Below are 10966 nucleotides of genomic sequence, written 5' to 3' on the forward strand. Positions count from 1 at the left end.
CGGAGTTCTCAACCGGGAGAAGTAGTAGCTACTTATAATGGTTTGATTAACCTCAAAGAAGCAAATCTCTTGTACGTGTATAACTTGGAACCGTTTTGAACGGGGCAACCAAAATAAACCTTGATTAAACGCACATGAATCCTTCCTTCCTTCCATGCACACACGTGTACCCCTCCCCATATAATGCATGCACGTTCCATATCTTTTTTTCCTCAATCTCATATTTGTATTTATTCTTATCAACCTCTAGACTTGGGATAACAGAAACATCACTGGTGACTTCATAAAACAATTGGATTAATATTGCTAATTATTTGTGTGGTTGTATCACATCAAAATAAAGTACTACACGCATGCTCCTAGGGGGATAGATTGGTCAGAAAAGACCATCGCTCCTCCCCGACCGCCACTCATAAGGAAGACAATCAAAGAATAAATCATGGTCCGACTTCATCACATAACGGTTCACCATACGTGCAAGCTACGGGAATCAAAAACTTTAACACAAGTGTTTCTACCGATCCACAATTACTCACTAGCATGACTCTAATATCACCATCTTTATATCTCAAAATAAATGCAAGGAATCAAACTTCTCATGTATTCAATGCTCTTTATATGAAAGTTTTTATCACATCCCTCTTGGATGCCCATCATATTAGGACTAAATTCATAACCTAAGAAAATTACCATGCTATTTATGGACTCTCAAAATAATATAAGTGAAGCATGAGAGTTCAACAATTTCTATAAAATAAAGCCACCGCCGTGCTCTAAAAAGATATAAGTGAAGCACTAGAGCAAACTGCCAGTGAAGCACATAGAATATTCTAATAAATTCATGATAAAAGCGTGTCCCTCTCAAAAGGTGTGTACAGAAAGGATGATTGTGGTAAACTAAAAAGCAAATACTCATATCATACAAGACGCTTCAAGCAAAACACATATCATGTGGTGAATAAAAATATAGCCTCATAAATTTACCAATGGATTGAAGACGAAAGAGGGGATGCCATCCGGGGCATCCCTAAGCTTAGATGCTTGGTTGTCCTTAAATATTACCTTGGGGTGCCTTGGGCATTCCCAATCTTAGGCTCTTGTCACTCCTTATTCCATAGTCCATCAAATCTTTACCCAAAACTTGAAAAGTTCACAACACAAAACTCAACAGAAAACTCATAAGATCCGTTAGTATAATAAAATGAAGCATAACTTTAGGTTCTGTTGTGAATTCATTCTAAAGTTTTGGTGTTATATCTAATGTATTCCAACTTCTCCATGGTTCATGCCCCCCGATACTACCCATAGATTCATCAAAATAAGCAAACAACACATAGAAATAGAATCTGTCAAAAACAGAACAGTCTATAGTAACTGAAAATTTCGTATACTTATGTAACTACAAAACTTCTAAAAATTAGGAAAACCTGGGCAATTTGTATATCAATATTGTGTAAAAAATTCAGATCAAAAACATATTTCTATGATTTTCTAAAATTCTAGCAATGTGCGCAAAAGTTTTTGTTTTTCAGCAAGATCAAATCAACTATCACCATAGACCATCCCAAAGGTCTTACTTGGCTCAAACACTAATTAAAACACCAAAACACAATTACTACAGAGGTAATAATGTGTATACTCATAAAAACAGAAAAGGAAAATATTGGGTTGTCTCCTAACAAGCGCTTTTCTTTAATGCCTTTTAGCTAGGCATTGATAATTTTAATGATGCTCACATGAAAGATAGCAATTGAAACACGAGGAGAGCATCATGTGGCATGTGAAAAACAAGTTTAAGTGTAACATACTTCCTATGCATAGGCATTTTATAAGCAAACAAATTATCAAGACAAGCAAAAACTAGCATATGCAAGGAAGAAGAAGGAAACAATAGCAATCTCAACATAACGAGAGGTAATTTAGTGACATGAAAATTTGTACAACCATATTTTCCTCTCTCATAATAATTACATGTAGGATCATAATCAAATTTAACAATATACCTATCACATAAGTTTTGTCTACATGATCCACATGCATGCAAGGTTGGCACTCTTCCAAAAAGTGGGATTATCACCAAATAAAGTCATGACCTCTCCAAGCCCACTTTTATCAAAAATTTCATAAGATTGATCATTATCCAATGTAGTGGGATCATTATTACCTAGAGTTGACACTCTTCCAAACCCACTTTCAATATTATTGCAAACATATTTATCATGAGGCTTAAATAAATTTTCAAGATCATAAGAAGAATCACCCCAATCATGATCATTACAATAAGTAATGGACATAGCAAAACTAGGATCCCCAAGCTTAGGGTTTTGCATATTGTTAGCACAATTGAAATTAATAGAATTTATAATAACATCATTGAAATCATGCTTTTCATTCAAGGAGCTATCGTGAATCACTTCATAAATTTCATCACAATTTTCAGATTCACGAATTTCAAGTAAAACTTCATAAAGATAATCTAGTGCACTCAACTCACTAGTACTTGGTTCATCATATTTGGATCTTTTAAAAAGATTAGCAAGTGATGAGGATCCATAAGCTTTTTGTTCTTGATTTCCAATAAACACACAATTATGCCAAGCGAACAAGCAAACAGACAAGTAAGACATAAAGGCAAACGGAAAGAAGGCAAATAAAAGGCAAATATTTTTGTGTTTTAAGAAAATGTTTTAGAAGTGGAGGAGAGGAAAACGAGAGGCGAATGACAAATAATGTAAGTGCAAGGGATGATAGTTTATGATGGGTACTTGGTAGGCTTGATGTAGAACCTCCCTGGTAACGGCGCCAGAAATTCTTCCTACTACTTCTTGAGCTTGTGTTGATTTTTCCCTTGAAGAGGAAAGCGTGATGCAGCAAAGTAGAGATATGTATTTACCTCAGTTTAGAACCAAGGTATCAATCCTGAAGGAGGGACATGCAAGTCTCCAATATATGCACCTGCACAAACTAACAAACACTTGCACACAATGCGAAAAAGGGGTTGTCAATCCCTTCACGATCACAAACAAGAGTGAGATCTAATAGAGATAGGTATAAAAGATAAATAAAAGAGCAAACTAAAGTAAATATAAATAAATTGCAGCAAGGTATTTATGTTTTTTTGCTTTATAGATCTGAAAATATATCATGGAAAATAGACCCGGGGGCCATAGGTTTCACTAGAAGCTTCTCTCTTGAAAGAAAACATACAGTGGATAAACAAATTATTGTTGAGCAATTGATAGAAAAGGGCATAGTTATGATGATATCTAAGGCAATGATCATCAATATAGGCATCACATCCATGATAAGTAGACTGAAACGATTCTACATCTATTACTATTACTCCACACATCGACCGCTATCCAGCATGCATCTAGAGTATTAAGTTCGAACGGAGTAACATTTTAAGTAAGATGACATGATGTAGAGGGATAAACTGAAGCAATATGACATAAACCCCATCTTTTTATCCTTGATGGCAACAATACAATACGTGCCTCGCTAACCCTAATATGTCATTGGGTGAGGACACCGCAAGATTGAACCCAAAACTAAGCACCTCTACAATTGCAAGAAAAACCAATCTAGTTGGCCAAACCAAACTAATAGTTCGAATAGAAATATAAAGATATCTTAATCATGCATAAAAGAGTTCCGAGAAGACTCAAATAATATTCATACATAATCTGATCATAAATCCATAATTCATTGGATCTCAACAAACGCACCGCAAAAGAAGATTACATCGAATAGAACTCCAAGAACATCGAGGAGAACATTGTATTGAAGATCAAAGAGAGAGAAAAAGCCATCTAGCTACTCGCTATGGACCCGTAGGTTTGTGGTAAACTACTCACGCTCCATCGGAAGGGCAACAAGGTTGATGTACATGCCCTCCGTGATCAAATCCCCCTCCGGCGGAGTGCCGGAAAAGGCCCCAAGATGGGATCTCACGAGAACAGAGGCTTGCGGCAACGGAAAAGTAATTTGGTGGACGCTTCTGATGATTGGAAAATATTTGAGAATATATAGATGTTGGGAAACATTGCACAGAAAACAAAAAAAATATTCTACACACACACAATGATCTATCCATGGAGATGCATCGCAACGAGGGGGAGAGTGTGTCTACGTACCCTCGTAGACTGTAAGCGGAAGTGTTTGACAACGCGGTTGATGTAGTCGAACTTCTTCTAGCTCCGACCGATCAAGTACCGAATGTACGGCACCTCCGAGTTCTGCACACGTTCAACTCGGTGATGTACCTTGCCTTCTTGATCCAGCAAGACGTCAAGGTAGTAGATGAGTTCCGTCAGCATGAAGGTGTGATGACGGTGATGGTGAAGTAATCCTTGCAGGGCTTCACCTAAGCACTACGAAAATACGAACGGAGGTGTAAACAGTGGAGGGGGGCGCCGCACACGGCTAACAATTGATGTTGTGTGTTCTAGGCGCCCCCTCCCCATATATATATAGGTGGGAGGGGGAGGGGAGCAGCAAGGGTGCGCCCCAAGTAGGGGGAATCCTACTTGGGGTCCTCCCAAATTCGGCCTCCCCCCTTCCATAAATGTCGGAGAGAAAAGGGAAGGGGGAAGAGAGAAAGGAAGGGGTGCCAAACCCCCCTTGTTCCTTCTCCAATTCAGCCACATGCCATGGGGGGGGGGGGGGCGCCACCCCTAGTGGGTTGGTGTGCTCCCCTCTTATGGCCCATAACTTCCCCCCGGGGGTTTCGGTAACCCCCCGGTACTCCGATAAATACCCGATACACTCCGGAACACTTTCGGTGTCCAAATACCATCGTCCTATATATTAATCTTTACCTCTCGACCATTTCTCGATTCCTTGTCATGTCCGTGATCTCATCCGGGACTCCATGATCTCGTAGACTGTAAGCGGAAGTGTTTGACAACGCGGTTGATGTAGTCGAACTTCTTCTAGCTCCGACCGATCAAGTACCGAATGTACGACACCTCCGAGTTCTGCACACGTTCAACTCGGTGACGTACCTTGCCTTATTGATCTAGCAAGACGTCGAGGTAGTAGATGAGTTCCGTCAGCACTATGGTGTGGTGACGGTGATGGTGAAGTAATTCTTGTAGGGCTTCGCCTAAGCACTACGAGAATATGACCGAGGGTGTAAACGGTGGAGGCGGGCGCCGCACACGGCTAACAATTGATGTTGTGTGTTCTAGGCACCCCGGCCCCTCCCCACATATATATAGGTGGGAGGGGGAGGAGAGAATCAAGGGTTCACCCCAAGTAGGGGGAATCCTACTTGGGGTCCTCCCCAATTTGGCCTCCCCCTTCCATAAATACCAGAGAGAAAAGGAAAGGGGGAAGAGAGAAAGGAAGGGAGGGGGGCGAATCCCCCTTGTTCCTTCTCCAATTCGGCCACATGCCATGGGGGGCAGGCACCACCCCTTGTGGGCTGGTGTGCTCCCCTCTTATGGCCCATATGGCCCATAACTTCCCCCCGGGGGTTCCGGTAACCCCCGGTACTCCGATAAATACCCGATACACTCTAAAACACTTCTGGTGTTCGAATACCATCGTCCTATATATTAATCTTTACCTATCAACCATTTCGTGACTCCTCGTCATGTCCATCTCATCCGGGACTCTGAACAACATTCGTTCACCCAAACACATAACTGATATAATACTAAATCGTCATCGAACGTTAAGCATGCGGACCCTACGTGTTCGAGAACTATGTAGACATGGCCGAGACACCTCTCTGGTCAATAACCAATAGAGGAACCTAGATGCTCATATTGTATCCTACATATTCTACGAAGATCTTTATCGGTCGAACCGTTATGACAACATGCGTTATTCCCTTTGTCTATCGGTATGTTACTTGCCCGATATTCGATCGTCGGTATCTTCATACCTAGTTCAATCTCATTACCAGCAAGTCTCTTTACTCGTTCCATAATACATCATCCTGCAACTAACTTATTAGTCACTTTGTTTGCAAGGCTTCTTATGATGTGTATTACCGAAAAGGCCCAGAGATACTTCTCCGATACTCGGAGTGACAAATCCTAATCTCAATCTATGCCAACTCAACAAACACCTTTGGAGATACCTGTAGAGCATCTTTATAATCACCCAGTTACGTTGTGACGTTTGATAGTGCACAAGGCATTCCTCCAGTATACAGGAGTTGCATAATTTCATAGTCGAAGGAATATGTATTTGTCATAAAGAAAGGAATAGCAATAAAACTGAACGATCAATATGCTAAGCTAACGGATGGGTCTTGTCCATCACATAATTCTCCTAATGATGTGATCCCGTTATCAAATGACAACTCATGTCCATGGTTAGGGAACCTTAACCATCTTTGATCAACGAGCTAGTCAAGTAGAGGCTCACTAGGGACATAGTGTTTGTTTATGTATTCACACATGTATTTGGGTTTCCGATCAATACAATTCTAGCATGAATAATAAAAATTTATCATGAATAAGGAAATAAAAGTAACAACTTTATTATGGCCTCTAGGGCATATGTCCTTCAGTCTCCCACTTGCACTAGAGTCAATAATCTAGATTACATTGTAATGATTCTAACACCCATGGAGTCTTGGTGTTGATCATGTTTTGCTCATGGAAGAGGCTTAGTCAACGGATCTGCTACATTCAGATCCGTATGTATTTTACAAATCTCTATGTCTCCCTCCTTGACTAGATCATTGATGGAGTTGAAGCATCTCTTGATGTGTTTGGTTCTTTTGTGAAATCTGGAATCCTTCACTAAGGTAATTGCTCCAGTATTGTCACAAAAGATTTTCATTGGATCCAATGCACTAGGTATTACACCTAGATCAGATATGAACTCCTTCATCCAGACTCCTTCATTTGCTGCTTCCGAAGCAGCTATGTACTCCGCTTCACACATAGATCCTGCCACGACGCTCTGCTTGGAACTGCACCAACTGACAGCTCCACCATTCAATATAAATACGTATCCGTTTTGTGACTTAGAGTCATCCAGATCAGTGTCAAAGCTAGCATCGACGTAACCATTTACGACGAGCTCTTTGTCACCTCCATAAATGGGAAACATATCCCTAGTCCTTTTCAGGTACTTCAGTATGTTTTTGACCGCTGTCAAGTGATCCACTCCTGGATTACTTTGGTACCTCCCTGCCAAACTTATAGCAAGGCACACATTAGGTCTGGTACACAACATAGCATACATGATAGAACCTATGGCTGAGGCATAGGGAATGACTTTCATTTTCTCTCGATCTTATGCAGTGGTCGAGCATTGAGTCTGACTCAACTTCACACCTTGTAACACAATCAAGAACCTTTCTTTGACTGATCCATTTTGAACCTTTTCAAAACTTTATCAAGGTATGTGCTTTGTGAAAGTCCTATCAAGCGTCTTGATCTATCCCTATAGATCTTGATGCCCAATATATAAGCAGCTTCACCGAGGTCTTTCATTGAAAAATTCTTATTCAAGTATCCTTTTGTGCTATCCAGAAATTCTATATCATTTCTAATCAATAATATGTCATCCATATATAATATTAGAAATGCTACAGATCTCCCACTCACTTTCTTGCAAATACAGGCTTCACCGAAAGTATGTATAAAACCATAAGCTTTGATCACCTCATCAAAGCGTATATTCCAACTCCGATATGCTTGCACCAGTCCATAGATGGATCGCTGGAGCTTGCACACTTTGTTAGTACCTTTAGGATCAACAAAACCTTCTGGTTGCATCATATACAACTCTTCTTTGAGAAATCCATTAAGAAATGAAGTTTTGACGTCCATTTGCCAGATTTCATAATCATAAAATGCGGAAATTGCTAACATGATTCGGACGGACTTAAGCATCGCTATGGGTGAGAAAGTCTAATCATAGTCAACCCCTTGAACTTGTTGAAAACCTTTTGCGACAAGTCGAGCTTTGTAGACGGTAACATTACCATCAGCGTCAGTCTTCTTCTTGAAGATCCATTTATTCTCTATGGCTCGCCGATCATCGGGCAAGTCCACCAAAGTCCATACTTTGTTCTCATACATGGATCCTTTCTCAGATTTCATGGCCTCAAGCCATCTGTCAGAATCTGTGCTCATCATAGCTTCTTCATAGTTCATAGGTTTGCCTTGGTCTAATAACATTACTTCCAGAACAGGATTACCGTACCACTCTGGTGCAGATCATGCTCTGGTTGACCTACGAAGTTCAGTAGTAACTTGATCTGAAGTTTCATGATCATTATCATTTGCTTCCTCTGTAGTTGGTGTAGGCATCACGGGAATGGATTTCTCTGATGTGCTACTTTCCAATTCGAGAGAAGGTACGATTACCTCATCAAGTTCTACTTTCCTCCCACTCACTTCTTTTGAGAGAAACTCCTTCTCTAAAAAGGTTCCATTCTTGGCAACAAATATCTTGCCTTCGGATTTGTGGTAGAAGGTGTACCCAATTGTTTCTTTAGGGTATCCTATGAAGATGCACTTCTCCAATTTGGGTTCGAGCTTATCATGCTGAGGCCTTTTGACATAAGTGTCGCAACACCAAACTTTAAGAAACGACAACTTAGGTTTCTTGCCAAACCACAGTACATACAATGTCGTCTCAACGGATTTAGGCGGTGCCCTATTTAACGTGAATGCAGCTATCTCTAATGCATAACACCAAAACGATAGTGGTAAATCGGTAAGAGACATCATAGATCGCACCATATCTAATAAAGTACGGTTATGACGTTCGGACACACCATTACACTGTGGTGTTCCAGGTGGCGTGAGTTGTGAAACTATTCCACATTGTTTAAAATGAAGGCCAAACTCGTAACTCAAATATTCACCTTCGCGATCAGATCATAGAAACTTTATTTTCTTGTTACGATGACTCTCCACTTCACTCTGAAATTCTTTGAACTTTTCAAATGTTTCAGACTTGTGTTTCATTAAGTAGATATACTCATATTTGCTCAAATCATATGTGAAGGTCAGAAAATAATGATACCCGACGTGTGCCTCAACACTCATCAGACGACATACATCGGTATGTATTATTTCCAATAAGTCATTGGCTCACTCCATTGTTCCGGAGAACAGAGTTTTAGTCATCTTGCCCATGAGGCATGGTTCACAAGTATCAAATGATTCATAATCAAGTGATTCCAAAAGTCCATCTGCATGGAGTTTCTTCATGCGTTTTACACCAATATGACCTAAACGGCAGTGCCACAAATATGTTGCACTATCATTATCAACTTTGCATCTTTTGGCATCAATGTTATATGAATATGTGTATCACCACAATCGAGATTTGATAGAAATAGACAATTCTTCAAGGGTGCATGACCATAAAAGATATTACTCATATAAATAGAACAACCATTATTCTCTGATTTAAATGAATAACCATCTCACATTAAACAAGATCCATATATAATGTTCATGCTCAACGCTGGCACCAAATAACAATTATTCAGTTCTATAACTAATCCCGAAGGTAGATGTAGAGGTAGCATGCCGACGGCGATCACATCGACCTTGGAACCATTTCCGACGCACATCGTCACCTCGTCCTTAGCCAATCTTTGTTTAATCTGTAGCTCCTATTTCGAGTTACAAATATGAGCAACCGAACCAGTATCAAATACCCAGGTGCTACTACGAGTATTAGTAAGGTACATGTCGGTGTCAAAACCGGCGGATCTCGGGTAGGGGGTCCCAAACTATGCGTCTAGGCGGATGGTAACAGGAGACAAGGGACACGATGTTTTTACCAGGTTCGGGCCCTCTCGATGGAGGTAAAACCCTACTCCTGCTTGATTAATATTGATGATATGGGTAGTACAAGAGTAGATCTACCACGAGATCAGAGAGGCTAAACCCTAGAAGCTAGCCTATGGTATGATTGTTGTTCATCCTACGGACTAAAACCCTCCAGTTTATATAGACTCTGGAGAGGGCTAGGGTTACACAGAGTCGGTTACAATGGGAGGAGATCTACATATCCGTATCGCCAAGCTTGCCTTCCACGCCAAGGAAAGTCCCATCCGGACACGGGACGAAGTCTTCAATCTTGTATCTTCATAGTCCAGGAGTCCGGCCAAAGGTCATAGTCCGGCTATCCGGGGTGTTATTATCTCCCATGTCAGAATCGCCGTTTTTTGCTTTGGCGGGATTTAGAGCGGCGCCGCTGACGCCGGCGCTTAGGCTGCTTCTTGGAGGGGTCATCCTCCGTTGTTCCGTCGCCATTCCCTTCTTTTGGGGTGTCCACCATGTATATGTCGTATGACGAGGTGGCTTTCCAGTGCCCTATAGGCGCTGGTTCTTGGTCGTCTCCCGCATCGGCGTCCATACCATTGATGTCTTCGGAGTCAAAGTCGAGCATGTTGGTTAATCATCGACAGTGGCTACGAAGTGGGTGGTGGGTGGGCTTTGAATTTCTTCGTTGTCCGCATCCCAACCTTGCTGACCATAGTCCGGCCAGGGCTCTCCTGATAAAGAGAGAGACTTTAGTGAATTCAGAATGTCGCCGAAGGGCGAGTGCTGAAAGATGTCCGCGGTGGCGAACTCCATGATCTGCGCCCAATCGGGATCGATCGGCAGGGGCGCGGATGGTTCAGATTCCGGAAGGGAGTCTGACACCTTGGAGTCACTAGCTTCGCAAAGGACAAGGCTGGTGTTCGGCTCGATTGCCGTGGAGATTGCAGCCCCCGAGGCGGTGTCCAGCCACCCGTCCTTGATTGGCGTAGTCGGCTCCGAGCTAAGGGTCGGAGCGGACACTGGGGCGGCCTCCTGGGCACTGTCCGGCGGCAGAGCTAGATCATGCCCATCGTGACAGTGTGGCGCGCTCGGCTGCGGCTCAAACCCGTCGAAGATCAAGTCTCCGCGGATGTCAGTCCTATAGTTCAAACTTCCGAACTTGACCTGATGGCCAGGGGCGTAGCTTTCAATTTGCTCCAGATGGCCAA

This window comes from Triticum aestivum, chromosome 5B (assembly GCF_018294505.1).
Source record: "Triticum aestivum cultivar Chinese Spring chromosome 5B, IWGSC CS RefSeq v2.1, whole genome shotgun sequence".
Taxonomy (NCBI): Eukaryota; Viridiplantae; Streptophyta; class Magnoliopsida; order Poales; family Poaceae; genus Triticum; species Triticum aestivum.